At 34.0% G+C, this 20,093-nt stretch overlaps 1 protein-coding gene across 2 annotated transcripts in view; it reads right to left on the minus strand.

Annotated features, from left to right (window-relative positions):
• LOC145295846 (calpain-5-like) overlaps positions 1 to 9,388 on the minus strand; it is a 180,093-nt gene extending 170,705 nt beyond the window's left edge. Inside the window, exon 1 of one of the 2 annotated variants that reach the window (XM_080141559.1) lies at positions 8,797 to 9,388. The gene's annotated coding sequence lies outside the window, so the exon portion shown is untranslated. Of the gene's footprint in view, positions 1 to 8,219; positions 8,491 to 8,796 lie in introns of those variants that run through there. The other variant, XM_080141560.1, reaches the window with a different exon arrangement.
• Between the last annotated feature and the right edge of the window lie 10,705 nt (positions 9,389 to 20,093).

Here is a 20,093-nt window from a genome sequence, read left to right on the forward strand (position 1 = left end):
GCAGATTTGTCGTCTGCTTGTTTTTTTTTTAATGTTGTCCCTCTTACGTTAGGTGGGACGTTTATTCAGCTGTGCTTTACGGCATTGTAGATCCTAACATGGTACAGATTTGTCATCTGCCAGTTAGCGATATCTGCAACCGTCTCATCTCTCGGGCAAGCTTGTGTACGTCGTAGTAGCAGCATCTAGAAGTAGCGCCTTCGATGGTTTGTTGATCCTTAGTCTGGGGATTTGACCAATGGTCTGGTGTGAAAGCCAGTATTAGCCAGTGGTAAACTGGTGAAGTTGTAGTACTTCTCATATCTTGGCGTTAGTCGAGACCCGTGGCTAAACTGGCCAGGGTTAGAATTGGTTGCTCTCCTTCGAGCCAGTCTCCTGATCAGCTTGGCTTCTCTCTATTTAAAAGTAAACATAGCAGGTGCCCGGCTCCCACGGCAAGTCGTTTCTGATTGGTCAAAGTTGGATTTTGACAGCCAATCAAATTGTTGGAGTTGAGTATTTTGGCATTTTGTAAAGATTTGTAAATATTGTTTTTAGCTGCCGCTTCCATTATTTGTCATGGTTGGGGCTGTCCCTTCTAATTCCATAATGTATTCGCTGCTCCTGCTAATTTGTTGTTTTCTTTGCGAGAAAGCTTCACAAATCGAAATGAGATCTCGCACTCAACTTCGTAACATTTTCAATAGCTTTGTTGAAAATTATTCAACTATGATTTTTCTTTTTCTTTGGTTGAAGAACGCAAATGGTCATTGAATACTAGACTTTTTTTACTTCAATACTAGACTTTTTTTACTCATGAACTTTAATAATTCTAGCGATACATTACTTTAGACTGGATAATAAAGGCTTAAAAATTACGTTCGAATGTCGAAGACTATGGCAGTTTCCGGTATTACCCACCCATTTTTATAGATTAAAAAAAACAAAACAAATAAAAAAAAACAGGCGCTACGACTTATAGGAAAGTGGTTTTAAAACTTTTAAGCTCTTAAGTGATTCCTTTGAAGTAAAAAAGAAAAAAAAGTTTGTTTTTTTTCTTTTTTTCAAGTAGTGCACATGTACATCGGTCAAATTAATGAAAGCACTTAAGTAAATTAACTTCCGGTTTCTCTTGTAACAGTTATATGACCGAGATTTATTATTTACTTTGTTATTTTTGCACACAATCTCTTGCGTAGTAATTAGTTTGTCCTTTGGTTAGCTAAAACAGCATGCTAAAACTCGAAGAAATACACAATATTTGTATTGGGGAGTTTGGGAATAAAAATTTATATACAAAAAAAACAAAACAAAAAAAAAACGAACGATGTATTTAATATGTAAAAGTCGTTTGTTTGTAAAAGAACTTCCTACTACAGATAAACAGTTTTGTCAGTTGAAAAAGGATGTAGGTTCCCCCATATTATTCAAACACATAGAAAGCAGACCTACATCTGACAAAACAGCAAATCCGTCATCTAATTGGAGTCGGGAATGAGGATTATCAAACCAAAAAAGGGGTAAAAAAAACAAAAACAAAAAAACAAATGGGGTGGGTAGGGACGAAAATAAAGGGGTCCTAATGACGTCATGCATATTCTAGCTAAGTTAAAAATAAAGGAGAGAACCTACTCTAGCCTAATCGAGTCAATACAGTGTCATTATTCGTACCGGCTAATTTACATGAGGTACCACTCGAAATTAGCGCCATTCAAAGTAATACCATGAAGGGCCAGATACACATTAAGCCTGTGAAGCACATAAAGCACATAAAGCATTAGTGAAAATGGATATTCCTGACAAATAGATCTGGAGAAATTGAAAGGCTTCGATCTCACACCATTCACCGCTACCAGTACTGACTTTTTCTGTGATCAAGCATATCACGTGTAAGTTATCCTTGATCACTAACCCATAACAAAACAAGTTTGTTTGGGACTTATAATTATTATTACAAATATACTAGATAATTTGAACACATCTGCGAATGCTCAGCTTTTCAAGTTTCCGCCCAGACATAATTTAATTCCAGCCAAGATGCACATGTAACAAGGCGTTATAAATACTGGCTCATCTCTCACCACGACTTAGACTTGGGCTCAGTTACATTTCTATAATACCTGCCAACTAAACCAAATGTATCTAACTTTCTTGCCTTCCTTTGTTAATTTGTTAAGTAAAGTTAATTTAATTGTAGAGAAGATGTTAGCATTTTTTTTTTTATTCAATCTTCACCCCAAACAAGGCAAGTGCCACTTTGAAGTAGGGGGCATTATAAAGGGAGATGAGTAGAAAGATGTTTGTTCACATTACACTTGAACTTCTGCATATCAGTACAGTTGGGAAAGCAGTATACTGGAAGGGAATTCCAAAGACTTGAAGTTCTGGGGAAGAAACTATTGGAGTAAAAGGCTTTCTTACACCTAGGGATCTCTACTGTAAAAGGGTGGGACTTAGCTGCTTGTCGGGTCCGTTGGGGGTAGTCATATTGAGGAGGTACAAGTGCTTGTAGTTCGTCAGAGCATTTACCATTAAAGTATTTGTAGAATAGGCAGAGGGATGCAACATTTCGTCGATGGGACAGAGGCTGAAGCTTAGATGACAGTTCAGGACCGATCAGGTTGGCGACTCTTTTGAACCCTGTCCAGGAGTGAGAGACAAGCAGCAGATACACCAGCCCAAATGTGACAGCAATACTCCATACATGGGCGAATGGTGGCCTTATAAAGGTACAGGATACTTTCAGGCATAAGTAGTTTTCTGGCACGGTAGAGAGAGTCCACCTTCTTTGCAGCAGCCTTGGCAATGCTCTCAATGTATATATTCCAGTTCATGTTCCCTGTAAATGCTAGGCCGAGGAGTTTAAAGGAAGTACTTTCAGGCAGTGTATTCTTAGCCATTGCTATTGGTGGTAGAAAAGGTTTCTTGTAGTTATTGAAGGAAACAAGCTTAGTCTTGGCAGCATTGAATGCGGCCATCCATTTTTGTCCCCATTCCACTACGGATTGGAGGTCATTTGCTTTCCCCTCATGCCTGTTATAGAGGGTGGTGTCATCGGCAAATATACTCATCTCCGAAACAATTTTATCAGGGAGGTCATTTATAAATATCAGGAACAATAAAGGTCCAAAGATAGACCCCTGGGGTACTCCCGCATTTATATCATATTGTTTAGATGTACGACCGTCGAGGACAACTTGGATTTTTCTCTTAAGAAGGATTTAATTATATTGTGTATTCTTCCAGTGATACTATATGATCTAATTTTCCTTAGAAGACTATCGTGCCATACCCTGTCAAAAGCCTTAGATATATCAAGGGCTACCACTCTACCCTCCCCTGTTTTGTCCAATGAACGGTATATATGTTCAGAGATTACAGTTAAGATATCTGCTGTTGAACAGGCTTGCCTGAACCCATATTGTTTGTCGGTCAGGAGTTTAGCAGCTGTTAGGTGTTGGACTAGAACTTGATTAACTAAGGACTCAAATATTTTGGCTGAAAGTGGGAGGAAGCTAATGGGGCGATAATTTAGTGGGTCAGTTCTTTCACTAGAATTCTTGAAGACTGGTACCACAGAATCGGTTTTCCAGCAGTCGGCAAAGCAAGATTTTCATTTCACGTCACCTCATTCAGATAAATACAAGTATAGACACTTCTACAAAACGACTTCTCTCCAATCTTCGGCAAGCATCTTATAACACCAACTACTACACTCTTTTCAAAAAGTCATTCGATGGCTTAGATGAAAAGCAGACTGCAGTTATCTCCCTTGTTTATTCTGTTTATTATTTATAAGTATAACTTGTAATTTTTTCAAAAACTATTTTTATCAATAATGGATTTTCTACTTTATCATTCTTCATAATTTTTTAAAAAGTATTTTACTAATTCAAGCATGACAAATAGATACAATTAGTTTAAACTGAAATTCAATATTTCCATTTTCGTTTCAAAGAAGTGCTGAAAATTTAAATAATGTGTCTAAGATCTTCTGGAGAAAGCACTAGTTCGATAACCTTTGCAAATGACTTTATTATCGCAACAGTGAGAAATCAATGGCAACAACCATTGGTCTTCATTGAAATTTGAGTGGGTATACTTCCACCGGGCAACGGCGGTACACGGGTCCTAGTACGTTATAAAGATTCATAGCTTGTTGCTAATAAACAGTGTTTTTTTTTTAGGTTAACGCCCTATTTTCTAGAGCAGCAGCAGACGAAAACGAAAGCAGAAAAAAGGCAAATACGACAAAACTAAAATGCAATATTAAAATGTCCATGTTTTTATAATTAAGCTTAGAATTTAAGATGTCCTCCCGATTAAAAAAAGTGATAAGGATTTTTCGTGTTAAATATTAATTTTTTTTTAGAATAGTGGCTCCGTAAAGAAATATATATTTTTTAAGTTTAATTCAAGCCAGAAATATCTATTCCACAATTTAAAGGCAAAAAAAAAAAAAAAAAAAAAAAAAAAAAAAAAAAATCACTTTCGAATAAATATCAAAGTTTAATTCTAATATTGAATAAAGGGGCAAACAGTTAAAACAAAAATGTCACCATTTGTGATTTTTTTTTTTTTTCGAGACAGTGGGAAAATGTGAAGTACTTTTGAAGCCTTCAAACTATCAGTTTGATGATACCTACTTAACTGCATCCACACGAAGGCACGGTCGAACCCAAGTTCGGTTTTTAATGCGAAGGAAATTCGGCTCTCGGAAAAGGACAGAGTACTATATTTTTATATTTCATTTTATTTCAAAGGGAATGAATATTTGTTTAGTTGGATTTACAAAATGATTGTTATTTTAATAATGTTTCGTTCGAGAAATAATATTTATCTTTTCTTTAGCCTCAACCCAGAAAAAAAAAAATAAAAACAAGTGAAGCAAGCATGCGTGGTCCCCGTAAGTGCACAGTGAACAAGGCATAAAAAAAAGTTCAGCGTTTGCCCCACCCCCTTTAGCTCCAAAAGTCACTAAGAGACGTCAAATCCTGGTGAAAGGTGCAGTTTTAGGCCATAACATATTTAAATTTGAGATCAGCACCATGCAAAATGGCTAAATAGACATACACAGAAAATTTTGGACAAAAATGGTAAAATAGTCCCAAAATTAAAGTGTTTTTATTAGCTCTAAAAGAGCCCCTGGTGCAGTGGTGTGGTGCACATTCAAGTGTTATTGCGAAGTATAGACAAACAAAATTATATAGAAATCAGTTTCAACTTTTCAGAAAGTTTTGTAAAAATCCAGGTGAAAGTGCACTGGGGGACCACCCGAAGATTTACCTTTAAAAAGTTGATTACGAGGAGGTTGAAAATGAGAAAATGCCTTTCGGAATAAACACCCCCAACCTCCCCATGTTAAGAACGGCTTTCGGAATAAACACCCTTTGCAGATTGAACAACCAGTGCGAGTGCGGCAACCGTGCATTACGTCTTCAGGTGGTCCCCCAGTGCACTTTCACCAAAATCCAAGTCAGTTTTTTTCAATAAGCACAAAAGTGTCAATTTTAGCAATTTTAACCTGAAAGGCACGCCTAGAAGTTTTCTCGGAAAATCCGTTCTGTTACTTTTTTACTCATATCATGTTTAATATGTGTGCAAAATTTCCAAAACTTTCCAGGCGTAGTTATTAAGAAAAGTGCGGACGGACGAATGGACAAGGGTGAATTTACAGGTCCACCCTCCTTTTTTTTCGGGGGGGGGGGGGAAAGAACCAATGTCATTTCAATAAGGACAAAGTTTAATCGCATTATATATATATCTTGGCATTTTCTTTTATTACGCGTCATTGGTTGGTTCTCTGCTGTAGCACGCTCTAAATAATTATGGAACAAATTCCATATTTTTGCGTTCTAAAAAAAAAAAAAAATCCGATGTTGCCCGGAGGCAATAACTGAAAAACTGAAAATTCGGATAAATTTTTTGCTTGAAGAATGCAAATACAAATGATCTTATATTATTTTAACCAAATATAATAAATTGTTTCTTTTTTCTATAAAAAAAAAAAAAAAAAAAAAAAAAAAAAAACAACAATGGGTGTTCAAAAAGCAACAAGAAAACATGTATGAACCAAGGACAATAAATTATACATTATTCAGTGGCGTTTTGTTGCTATTTTTTTATTTTCCATTTCCCTTGTGCACTTGAATGAAGGTTTCATTCTTAGCCAAATAGCTTTTTTCAAAAGTATGCAATCTGTTATTTTTTGTTACCCCACCCTGACAACATCAGGCAGTCCTGCTGTTTATAAATAAAACATAGCTAGCGATCGTCATAACACTAACAACAATATTGACTGCGACATTCGTCGAGCAATAATCGTCACGTTTTCATGTCGGTCTGAATGTACAAGACGTTTGGCCACTTGATATTCAGGATCAAAATGTTATTTTTGGTATTTTTTTTTTTTTTTTTTTACGATCTAACCCAGCGTAGTATAAACACCCCAACCTCCTCGTGTTAAGCACGCCTTTCGAGGTTGGGAGGGGGGGGGGTAAAAAATACCGTATATGTATATATTTAGATTAAATTAAATACGTGCGCATCAAAACTGTGTGACTATTTTGTGTGATTTACATTTTTATTTATTATTAATTGACTATTTATTGAAATAAAAAAAAATGAATACAGCACAAAATTAAATTTTAAAAATCCTATTTAGAAATAATGGTTGATAATTTCTAGAACCAGTAGCTACCAAAATCAATTTGTAACGCTTTAAATTTGAAAGGAATTTGGAAGCAACTGTCGAAATGTTGCTAAATTTACCGTGAGGCGTGTTGAAGATGCTATAACGTACTGAGCATTGGTTTGTTTGAATTAAACAGGAGAAATCACCAGTTCTCAGCTCTACATTAAGCGTAGTCTGATTACATGAAAAATAAATGAATAACACGATAGGAATACAGTAAGAACTTGGTATTTCTACAGATTTTAAACAAAACTTCTTTTTATTCTAATCCAACTTTTATGTTTAGTTCGACAAAAGCTAATTTGGTTCGGTTCAAATTCTGTAGAAGCACAAAGAATTGTTACTACTGTTGTCATGGGTTAATCAGTATAGAAATGGTCTGCAACAAGTTAAACATTGCGTTGGGAAACTATTGACTTTTAGGTACTTATGCAGAATACGGATCGTGCTGAAATAATAACATTAATATTTAGAAACCCATTCTTTAACATGAGGAAGGGAGACTTTTATTCATTTATTATTGTTTAACTTCAGTACTTTCAACTAATCATTTAATAAACAAAAACCGTAAAAACAGAATTTAACTTGAAAATTATATTTGACAATAGCATGGTCCGTATTCTGAATAAGTATCGACTTATAAAAAAGGAAGTAAAAAAAGATAAGATCGGATATTTTTAGATAAAATAAAATGCAGTTCGTTTTTTAATAAAGAATACCATTCGCTGAAAACTGATGCACTGATGCACTGATGCAGTTGATTGAACGAAGAAACCAGAAAAACGGAAGAATTAACTGCTTTGCAGAGGTTAGAAAACAAACTTAACTCTAAAATCTGTCGCAAAACAAACTTAACTCTAAAATCTGTCGCAACTAACGACTTGTTTTCACAAAAAAATAAGTAGATTAAGAGATTAAATGCTCGAGTGTTAAAGACGGGAAGAAAGAGTTTTCGGTGTTTGGGAATGGAGGCTACATCGTTTTTTGGCGATTAAAGATAACTTCGGGAATTTAAGGAATGAAAACAATCGGTATATTTATAGAATAACTTCCGTCTCTAAACTGTTTTTTTTTTTTGCGTTTTTTTCTGCGTATTTTGTGCTATTAAAGACGGATATATTATTTTAACCCAATATCAAAATATTTGCAAGGTATTTTAAATCAGGATTAAGACTGGCGATGAGAGTAATAAATTACCGAATAGCCTGCCTCCGTGGATTAATAAAAGACTCAGTTCTACAAGTTCCAAAGTTTAAAAAAGAAAAAGGAAAAAAAAAAAAAAAAAAGATGCATCTGCAGAATGCTGGAGGATACATCGACCGAAACGTTCTGAAAAAAAATAGTTCGAATAAAAACTATTTAAAACACGGACTAAAAAATAAGAATTGCAGACACCATCGTTGCCATGTTTACAGAACGAGTGCATATAATATATATATATAGATATATATATATATATATATATATATATTACACACTAAGTGGGGAAACACTTTGCTATTTTACCATACTTGTATTTAAAAAAAAAAAAAAAAAGGACACTTACTTTATAGCTAGTGAAACCGAAAGATTTTCCTGAACGGAATTGCCACGTAAAAATTAAGGATTCCAGCTACTGAGCTACTGGCTATAAAGTCAAATAATTTTTACTCTTCTTCCTATAGAGAGTGGATGCGACATGAGTTCGATTTAATGTGGCAAATAAAAAAATAGGGTTGTGGATGTTTACAAAACTTGCTATGATCGGATCACGGACCAGTCTGTCGTGGTCCATCTGAGTGAGACTGCATCAGCCGACATGCAACAAACTAACCCCTCCTCATGAAGGTAGTGCCTAGGAGGATAGGCTCCTGGAACCAAACAGAATCAGACAACACTCAGTGATATTAGATCACTGATATAAAGTCAGTGTCCATTTTACTATGAAGTTATAATAGAAAAGTTAGTCCCTCCTCGGGTGAATGACTATTAAATTTTTACGGGTTCTTTTTCGATCATTACACCATAAATGATTGACAATAATATGGAGCATTTTTAAAACACATTCTTTTAATCGCAAAAATAAATAAATAATAATAATAAAATACCAGGATAGCTTCTACAAATAAAATAAAAATACTAACCTTTAGTAAACTTGAAGAAACAGAGAAAACGTTGGTTATTTGTCGGGAAGTGATGGTAAACCAGTGTTATATCCGAGAGAAAGTGTCCGAGGTAATTTGAGAGAGAAATAAAATTGTAAAAAGTAAAAATAAAAATAATGATTAAAAACAACTCTTTTCAGCAGTCAATCCTGAGATTTGGGGTAAAGAGGGCGGAGAAGGAAACCGATTTCTCTGTTAGGTTTCTCTCTCTCTTTCTGTCAATTTGGCAATGCTTACAAATATGTTAATGGGTGGTGTCGAAACTAGACGACAACAAAAAAAGAAAGAAAAGAAATACAACACACACACATACTAAAGAGAATGATGGAGGACGGGAAAAATGTCTACTGCTAAGCCTTTTCTTTCTTTCTAAGAAGAAGGTTTTCTAGAACTAGTAGCTACCAAAATCTAGCAAATGCTGCCTCGGCTACTGCTGTCTAACGTTTACGGAAATAAACGAAAAGTGCCGATCAGTTATTCCACTTGTTGTCGAAAACGATTTCGATTTCCCTGTTAAGAGGAGATCTTATTTATTTATTTGTTTATGTGGTCTGCATTACAATGTTTACCCTTTTCCCACAAAATACTGGATTTGATACTGGATTTGATACGAGGTCAGTTGAACGTGGGGAATCTAGATAATTAAAAAAAAAAAAAGTGAATTTTGGGAAAATGAGTTAAAGCTTAAAAATCATACAAAATATTTTCAGAAACCCATCGAATATATGCCACGGTAACATATATTGGGTTGGTTTCTAACGGTATTTTGTATAATTTTTTTTAGTTTTAACTTATTTTTCCAAACTTCACGTATTTAACAGTCAGCTCGCTCACCGCCATTTGTCTTTTTAAAATATATCGATAAACACTGTATGATTTTCGAACCAATTAAATGTGATAAAAAGTGAATAAAAACGACTAAAAACTTTTTCAGCTAGGTAGAAGAGTAACTTATGTTGCCTTTGATAACATTTATTTATTTTTCTTCCCCCCACTTTTTCGAACCTTTGTGGATTGTAATACCCCCCCCCCCAAAGGCATTGAATGGTGCTAAAAATAGCCTTTGGCATTTTTTGGCAATAAACCAATCTCTCTCGAAGGAGGAAATAAAGCCTAGGAGAATAACCCTATGATATCGAACGAAACCATGCCCATACTTATGTTATTATCCCGAAAGTCTGTGTTGGATTCATTGAACCAGGTTCAATGCAGGTTCACCAGCCTTCTTAAATAAATTCTTCTTGTTTCAGATATGTGGCATAACTCTAGACTGCTTTACCTATTGTCTCCCCACGAGGACAGTTAAACAGAAGGTTGTTTTTTAATACCGAGGGGTGGGAGGAGGATACAGCTACTCCAAAAAGAGCACTCCGGATTGGGACAAAAAATTAAATTGCCCCAGTCGAGAAGGATTTCTCCTTCACTGGCTGTCGAGGATAGCATCAGGACATTAACAGATACTACACTTTTCGGTTATCTTGGACTTTTCAGTCTGTCACTAAAACATTATCTTAAGCAAAGTAATTCTATTTTTATAACAATTTGTTTAAAGCAATAACATTGTGCAACAAACTTCAGGTTAAAAAAAATACATGCCACATAAGACTTGTTTCGGTGTAAAAAAAAAAATCCTGATAAAAAATCTGACTTTTATTTTTTTAGATTATTCAGTTTTCATATTTTATTATTATTGATTATTAATGAAAAACACAGAATTGTCCGTTTAAATAACATTTGTCCTCTTAACCCTTTTGTGTGGAGTGTTAATCTCATTTTTTCATATTCCAACATTAATCTGCCAACATTAATCCAGGGTTCCATTTTTCTTTTAAAACGTTTCTCCATCCATCACTGATGCTGATGGCATCTGTCGCCTTGCCTATCACTCACATCACTAAGATTCTCTACAAAATTCCAAAAAGTGACAATTTTGAAAAAAAAAAAAAAAAAAAAAAACTGCACCCAATTCGACAAAAAGAAGGCCAGAAATGGATTCCCCATGCTATTGTGCATATAAAAATGGCGACAGATGTTCAGCACTTATTTGAGTGTTGCGTTGCCGTTGCACTGTTGCACAGTGCGATTTAATGACTAAACAATATTGTAACAATTAAATCAGGTCATTATTATACGGTTTTTGGTTAAACTAACAATGCTTGGTTAATAATTTAAACAACTTGTTATGAAACTAGAACTAATGTACTAAAGATAGTGCTGTTTAATGAGAGCCATCTTAAAGTTGAAAAGTTCAAGATAACACACTATGTTCCCAACCCAATAATATTAACTTCAGGGGAATCATATAAAAAATTCCGATCGGAACGATAGCAAAACACTTTATATATAATATGTATAATTACTAGCAGGACCCATCGAAATTCCAGAATGAGAAATATATTTAGTCAACAGATATGTTTTGACTAAGTCGATATTTTTCTAGATAGCTCAAAAAGTTAGTTTTATGGATAGAAAAAAAAAAAAAAAAAAACAATAACGCGCATCAAATATGAGTTTATTAACGTTTCTATGAAAATAGTGTCCTTTGTTTTTTAAACATAGAACTAACTCCACTGAGATAAATTAATATGTACTAATAAATACTCAGAAAGTAATATTGTGCTACATAGTTCAATACAATAAAATCACATTGTAAGAGACACTCTTTAATTTACTCCTTCAGTCTAGCAGCTCTTTTGGTAGACAATGTTCTTTTTGTTCCTCCTGTTTCTTTCAACTGTTCCTTGTTTATGTAACATTTCGCTGACTTCTTTCTTTGGTGAAGAACCGCTGTACGTCAAAATTACTACAAGTTCCCCGCTCACACCATCACAACAATGATCATATATTATTATAATGATATTCGGAATCGAAGCTACCTCAAAGGGAGATGACTAGTTTTGTCCAGAGTTGCCAGATTGGCCTTTTTAAAATTAAATTTTGGGAATTTGGCCGTTTTTTGAAGCAGTTTGGCCTTCAAAAATTATATTTGACCTTTTTGTAAGCATAATTATTGTCTCCCTAGGAAAAACGTGAACAACGGGTTTAGGTAGAAAAGAATATATTGTACGAGAAAGTGACTACAAAGAAAATGTCGGCAGTTTCCATCTGATAGACAGTCTGTAGTCTCACGTTAGGTCGTGATAATTCCCCACGAGAGTTTTTTTTTTGTTGTTTTTTTGTTTTTTTTTTAATAATAGAAGAGTCTATTACGAGTGAATAACACCGCTATTTGTATGCTAATTTGGTTAACTAATTTTTAAACAGTTCATAATAAATTATTTTTTGTGTGTAATCTGATTGACATATTTTTTATGTACACGTGCACGTGCACACACAAACTAGTTTTGCCGATATTAACAGTAATTAATTAAATAATAAAATATCAAAACCTAACTAAAGTATATTTATTAATTTTCAAGGAAGGTAATTTGAAGGAGAACTAATATCTCTTAGAAAAGAAGAAAGATATACCGACTCGTAGTAAGAAGAGTTCATAAAGAAAGAGGGTAACAGATCTCTCTCTCTCTCTCTCTCTCTGCCTCCCATCTCTCTCTCTCTCTCTCTCCCATCTCTCTCTCTCTCTCTCTCTCTCTCTCTATCTCTCTCTCTCTCTCTCTCTGCAATCGAAATGTCTTAATAACTATGTCACAGTTTATCCATTTTCGAATGAAATCAAAATAGTGTTAGTCTTTGTAATCGAACGGGTCACAAGTATGTCTGTTCTTGAATGAAAAAGGAATTTTTCTTTTGAAGTTTTTCATTCCATGAAATCGATAGCATGCAATTGTCTGGGTCGCTAAATATCACTTTAAGATATTTTTTTTTATCAATCAAAAGGTGTTCAATATTGTAATTGTGATGAGATTGATTTTGATATGCTGCCACGTAAACTGGTTAATTCTTCCTCCCTACCTGACTCATATAGTTGCTTTGTTTTGCTTTGATTAACGGCGTATCAACCCTTTTTCGTTTTATTTAATTCCGAATCATTGCTTTAGTAAAAGTTTTGTAAAGATAAAAACAATATGAGAAGGAATGACAAAGCTGATAGATATAAAATCTCGTAAAATACATTCGAATGCGTTCAGGAGGTTCTCAGTGAAGATTGCTATCTTCATTGCGGATTTGGGTGATCAGATCGGACAGCCACCCCGACATGTTATCCGATCATACAGGTCGCCACCTTCTAAAGATTTGTGTTACTGTTCTTTTTGCAGTGTTTTTATAATTCCTGCTCTTCTTCCTATTTGCGAGTCAGCCAATGAAAAGGAAGCCTGTTTTCAATATATACTAGCAGTTCAGCTCGGCTTTGCTCGGGCCCTATATACTGTTCATAACTTTGTATATATATATATATATATATATATATATATATATATATATATATATATATATATATATATGTATGTATGTGTGTGTGTGTGTGTGTGTGTGTGTGTTTGACGCATGTCCAGGTAACCTACATCTAAAATTTCAAGTGTTTAGACCCAGAGCTGACGGAGGAGTTTGGTAGAGTCTGAAAAGGTCAACCCTTTCGACTTTGACCTCTTGGCAGCCAAATTTTCGCCCCAAAACTGACTAAAAAGCTTGCTGTATGCCTGAATATCCTTTATGTAAAATTTCAAATGTTTAGATCCAACATTGATTGAATAGTTTGCGAGAGACCGCGAAGGTAAAATGTTTTGGATTTTTATCCCTTGGCAGATAAATTTTCAGTTAAAAACCGATTAAAAAGCTTGCTCTATGTTTGAATACACTTTATGTAAGATTTCAAATGTTTAGATCAAAAATTGGATGCAAGATCAATTTTTTTTAACTTTGATCCCAATTTTGACCCCCTAACATTTATTGTTTTGGGCTTAATTAAAAGGCTTGACCTATGTCCAAGTTAACTACATCTAAAATTTTAAGTGTTTAGACCCAAAATTGTCCGAGGAATTTGGTAGAATCTGCAAAGGTCAACTCTTTCAACTTTGACCTTTTGGCAGCCAAATTTTCGCCCAAAACTTGATTAAAATGCTTGCTACATGTCTGAATACCCGTTATATAAAAATTTTCAAATGTTTAGAGCCAAAATTGGCTGAGTAGTTTGTTAGATACCGCAAAGATAAAATCTTTTGAATTTTGACACCTTGGCAGTAAAATTTTCGACCCAAACCGATTAAAAAGCTTTCCCTATGTATAAATACTCTTTATGTAAAATTTCGAATGTTTACACCAAAAATTGGCTTAGTAATTTGGTAGAGACCGCAGAGGTAAATCTTTTTAAAACTTTTACCCCAATTTTGATCCCTAAACATTTAGTTTTGGGGGCTCAAATAAACGTAAAACGTTTGGTCCATGTCCAAGTAACCTACATTTAAAATTTCAAGTGTTTAGATCCAAGATTGGCGGATGGATTTGGTAGAGTTTTCAAAGGACTAATCGTTGAACTTCGACACCTTGACTTCCAAATTTCTGGCCGATAACCGAATGAAAAGATTTTCCCAAATCTCAGTACCCTATATGTAAAATCTCGAGTCTGTTGAGTGAAAATTGACAGTTCTTTGATAGTGAAATGCACACACACACACACACACACACACACACACACACACACACACACACACACACACACACACACACACACACATATAAAGCTGAATGTCTGTGTGTGTATGAGTGTGTGTGTGTCTGGTCATGAATAGGATCCTATATGGTTGACTATTTTAAAAAAACTGATTACATATAATGATAAAAGATGTATCGAGCCACAGGAATGGGTATGTTTGATCTGGCAGAACAGTGGTTCATTAAAATTGTGGGGTCTGCGTTCGCGCCTGGTCCACAAAGTATGGAAATAAAAAAAAATTAAATTAAAAAAAAGAACGTTTACAAGTGTTTTTGATATAGATGTACATAATAATACTTTGATAAGTATGTTTTAACTTGAACAGGGATGGTATGATAAAATTGTGGGGTCTGCGTTCGCGCCTGGCCTCCATAGAATGGAAATAGGCACAAACTTTAATAAAGACTGCTCATATCTATCTGCGTAAGTATACTTTGATAATTATGTTTCAGTTTGAAGAAATAGGGTTAAATAAAATTATGGGGAGTTCGTTCGCGCCTGACCTCCATAGAATGGAAATATGTAACAAAGTTTAACAAGGTTTTTTTTTTATATAGATCCACAGAATATTGTGATAAGTGTTTTAGTGTGAACAGGTATGGTATAATAAATTATGGGGTTCATCTATTTTATTTTTACTTTCATGATATTTTGCTTTGGTTTTGATACCCCCAAATTCGAAGCCATCTCTTTACAACCCTTCCTTTTCATAACCTATCATACTTTCATAAATCAGAGTCCATTTTCTGTAGGCTAATTTTGAACCCAGTAAACGACTGGTACTTTTGCCAGTATATATGTATACATGTATTCAACAAATACCATCAGATCTATTGAATTATATTTCGCGATATTAACCTCTCCCTTTCTCTCTCTCTCACTCTGTCTGTCTGTCTGTCTCTCTCTCTGGCTTAAATAACAATTCAATTAAAGATAGTATAAGTTTAGCCATGATTCATGTCCATTGAATCGTTTACAATAGTTATAAATAAGCATGTAAAAAAAAAAACGTATTTGATTATTTAGAACTAGCTGTATCTTACTCTGTGTTGCTCGGGAGTTTCTCTCTCTCTCTCTCTGAACAGGTAAAGACGATTGTGGCGAATTTCTAAATGGAAACGAGATAAAATTATCTTTTACATGTGCTTGTTTGAAAAAAAAATGTAGGAAGTCAAATGAATGCTGTAATACAAAAAAAAAAAAAGAAAATAATTTCGAGAAAAAATGATGCATACGTAAACGAAATTTTACATCCTTGGCTTTTTTATGAATTGTCTGTCTCTCTCCCTCTCCATATATATATATATATATATATATATATATATATATATATATATATATATATATATATTACAAGAGAAAATACGAGCATAATAATATAAATTTATAACTTAAAATATTGCAGCATTAAGAATTGGTTATATAATGTTAAATTAAATTTGATAAACTTATAATATTTTTACTAGAATATCTTGTCCTTTTCTTTTCCATGTTTAAGCTTAACCATATTACTTTTCATGTTAGCATTTTTCTCTTGTAATCCATGATGTTTCCAGGCTTCAAGTAAATTCACTTGTTCTTTGTGTAATTTCAGTCTTATTTTTTTATTGCTCCCATAAACATAACATGCACATATGTAATACCAATCTACGGCACTAGTCTGCTTTCAATGAAATCCCTCCAACTATCTCCCTTTCATTCTTTTATTCTCTCTGATTCACTTGTTACTTCTTTTTTTGCGAGAGCGGTGAATTGGTAGCAACAGTAATCGCTGAAGCGACGTGGTTGCTGTGGAAACCAGTCATAAAAACATCGCTCACCTCCTTACGTTTTTTGTATGAGTTTGAACACCAATAAATTTACCATAACTTTTGTTTTACTGAACGAAAATTGAAATTCTTTTTTCACAATATAGCTGAGAAGGCGATATATAAACTGTAATAAGTGTTTGAAATTTGGTCGAAAAATGAGTGAGCGGTGATGCTTTAAAGCAGTTCTAAATGACTAAAACTGCCACATAACTATATATTCAACAATGTTTGAATTATATATATATGGACATACACGTTCGATGAATAATCAAACGTATGAAAAGGGCACTTCCTTATCGTAATACTACTCGAAATTAGTTAGAGAAAATAAAACACCTAGAATAGAATGGAAGATTATTAGAAGGGCCAATACCTGCCACTCATTAAACTCACCATGTGCATTATGCTTATCAGAAAAACTTGAGATAACTAGGTTTAAGGATAGGGATAAAATGTTAAATATTAAACAAGAAACTGCTATATCCTGCAAACATTTCAGAATACACGCACTTAAAGAACTCTAAATTAGAAGATCAGAACAACAATGAGTACAACTATCCCCCGTCCAATAACCTCCCCCCAAAAGAGGATAAGTGAGGTCGTAACTATGATCATACCCGTATGGATTACATAAGTCGCTTAATATTCTACTTTCTCAAGCAGTTATAAAATTACTAACCTAAAAAAATACCTGTATGAAAGTATATTTGAACCAAACGAGTAATAGATTGTTTAGGTGAACCTCGTAATAATGTATGCATGTGGATATTTTTGGGTGTATGCATGTATGGATATATGATCTTTATGTATATGTATATATACATGGGTAGGAAAATAAAAAAATAAAATAAATAAAATAAAAATAAAAGGATAAAAAAAATAGAAAATAAAAAAAATAATGGATAGATAGATAAATAGATAAAAAAAAAGTAAAAAATGAAAAGTGAAAGAAAAAAGGAAATAAAAACATAAAGGGGAATGAATAAAGATAAAGGTAAGTACTACAATATATAAGCCTTTATGTTCCGTTTGTATAACCTAAATACTCTGATTTTTTGTCATATGTTATATATTATTGTTATATCGTTATATATCTTATGTATATCTGTATAACCCTCGAAAGAGTGCTTGCTAAATATGAGGATAGACCTATGGACTTCAAGCAAGATTCCCTATAAATTTTTACGTAGTATAAATTTTTACGTCGTAAAAAACGTACAACTTATGAAAAAGTAACAAGCGGGTAATATAACTATGCGTGTGGGGTTTGATAGAAAAGAGAATTATGTAGTGAATGAGTTAATTTCTATTTCTATTTTAGATGTATCATTTGGTGGCAGTGTACATATATATATATATATGTCTGTATTTTGTGTACATATGTACGTATAAGTGTATTTATGTATGTATGTGTATGAATGTGTATGTATATGTGTATGTGTGTGTATGTATATAAATGTATATGTATGTGTATATATATGTATATATATATATATATATATATATATCTGAACTATTAAAATAGGGTCTCGTATACGATGATTGTAACAATTTATATTACAAGAATGCATGGGTGTCTGCGTATATATGTATGTATGTATGTTATGTATGTATATATATATATATATATATATATATATACGCTTGTGGGGACTGTAGTGATACGCTGTTTCATATATAAAGGGGCTATCGCACTACTGAAGTAAAAGGGCACCTTATTATTATTATTAAAAAAGGATTTTGCATTTGTGTATGTATTTTTGTGTTTTTATGCGTTATGAGTGAGCGGGTATATGCGTGAGTCTATGTTGGTGTCTATATGTATATGTGTCTCGTATACGTCTGTGGAGATTTGGGGACACGCGTGGATGGGGATGTGTGTCTGCGCCTGCGGATGATCTGACTGTGTGTGTATATGTTGTGTGTATGTGTTCTGTGTATGCTGGTGTGCGTGTGCATGTGTGTATATATATGTATGTATGTATGTATGTATATGTGTATGTGTGTGTATGTGTGTGTGTCTTTTTATATATATATATATATGTATATATATATATGTGTGTGTGTGTGTGTGTGTGTCTGTGTGTGTGTGTGTGTGTGTGTGTTTTGTTGGGACGTGTGTCCGGTTAGGGTCCACGGGTTTTGGGGTTCCCAACCGACAGTCTTATTATCGTTATTATTATTGATATTGGTGATGTCATTAGTATTATCAATATTATAAGAATTATTATTATTAGGATTGTTAGGGGGATTAATATTAATTTTGATATAATAACAGTCATGATGTATGGAATCCAGGTATGTACATGGATGTCTGTGTTTGAGGGTCCGTGCATTGATATAACTGCGTATGAAGGTATAAATGTGTTGTGGTTGCAAGGTTGAACAATAATTAGTATGGAAATACAATGAAGACGCAAACAACAAGATAACGCAATAATAAGTGTATTAAAGAAAAGGTATATTTACAATATGTACAAATGACGGTGTCGAGTCAGAGAGTCTTGGTGGGAGGACATGTACGCTCTTCGGCGTCACTTCCGGTGGCATTTGAGTAAGACACACAAGGCCAACCTAGGCTTGCCATTTATAGTGTTATGTTATTCGCATATGCAAATAAGTGGTTGCCACCACAACACCCCCCTCCCAAGATTTGAAGTCACACAGATTTCAATATCTTTTTCTTTACGTGGGGGCTGCCGACTCGCTGTGTTCTATTTTTGATAGAATTCCCGTCTGTTCCAATCTATTTAATTCTTTATCAATCTTTTCCAACCCAGCGAACGGAACATTTCGCTTTTTTCCAAAAATTGGGCTGGCGTTTTCTTTACGTTTAAACGAGGCCTTGAATTTATTGCAGCGACCTAAGTTAGTCGTGAATGCCTCAGGAAATAATTCTTTTAAATCGTCTTTTATATTTACTGTTGTTGGAGAAGAACATTCTAATTTTTTACAGAATGTATTGATTGGCTTATCCCATAGTCCGAATTTCTCAATTAAATCTATTCCAAACAGATTTTCACTATTTTTTAGTACGAATATTTTTAATTTCTTCGAAATCCTTTTCAATTTTATCGTGAGGACAACTTCTCCTTCAAATTTTATACCACCACCAGTTACCGTCCAGGCTGCTTTACTAGTTTTCATCATGGCCGGTTTTCCTAACTTTTTCCACGTATTCAGGTTTATTATAGAAACATCGGAGCCGGAGTCGAGTTGTAACTTTATTGATGTTTTAAATATTTCCACTTTTACGTATTTTCGCCGATCTTTGTCTAATTTTGTATTTGATTTTGTTTGCTGTATTCTCTTTCTGGTGTAATCTTTATATCTGCAGCAATTGCTTTTGTGTCCCACCTTCTTACAAATGTAGCATTTTTTCTTCTTATAAGGACAATCTGATTCCCAATGCTTTTCTGCACATCTCTTACAGTTATATCTAGGAAGAGGCTTGTTATATTCTGTACTATATTTATGGTTATTATCTTTGGAATATCCCGTTCCATTTTGATTGCTTTTCTTTGTAAAGTTCTTGGTTGGTGCGTATGATTTTCTAACTTTTCTTACATATGCCACTCCGGATTCTTCTATATTTGTTGAATCCTTTTTTAGTGTAATGGCCCTTTCACAGTCCTCTGCTAGTTTCTGGAGGGTTAAATCTTGCTCAGATTCCAGCTTAGACAACACTCGTCTGCGTATTTCTGCATTTTTCGTGGAAACTAACCCTTGAGCGAAGATTAGACATTTAAAATCTTCTACCGTTAGTTCTGCAAGCTTAAAATTATCGCAGTTTTTATTGACAACTGATGCGTATGTCAAATAATCTTGGTTGTCCATCTTTCTTAGATTCATGC

The sequence above is a fragment of the Euprymna scolopes genome, chromosome 16 (assembly GCF_053919585.1).
Source record: "Euprymna scolopes isolate OS-2025 chromosome 16, ASM5391958v1, whole genome shotgun sequence".
In the NCBI taxonomy this organism is placed as follows: Eukaryota; Metazoa; Mollusca; class Cephalopoda; order Sepiida; family Sepiolidae; genus Euprymna; species Euprymna scolopes.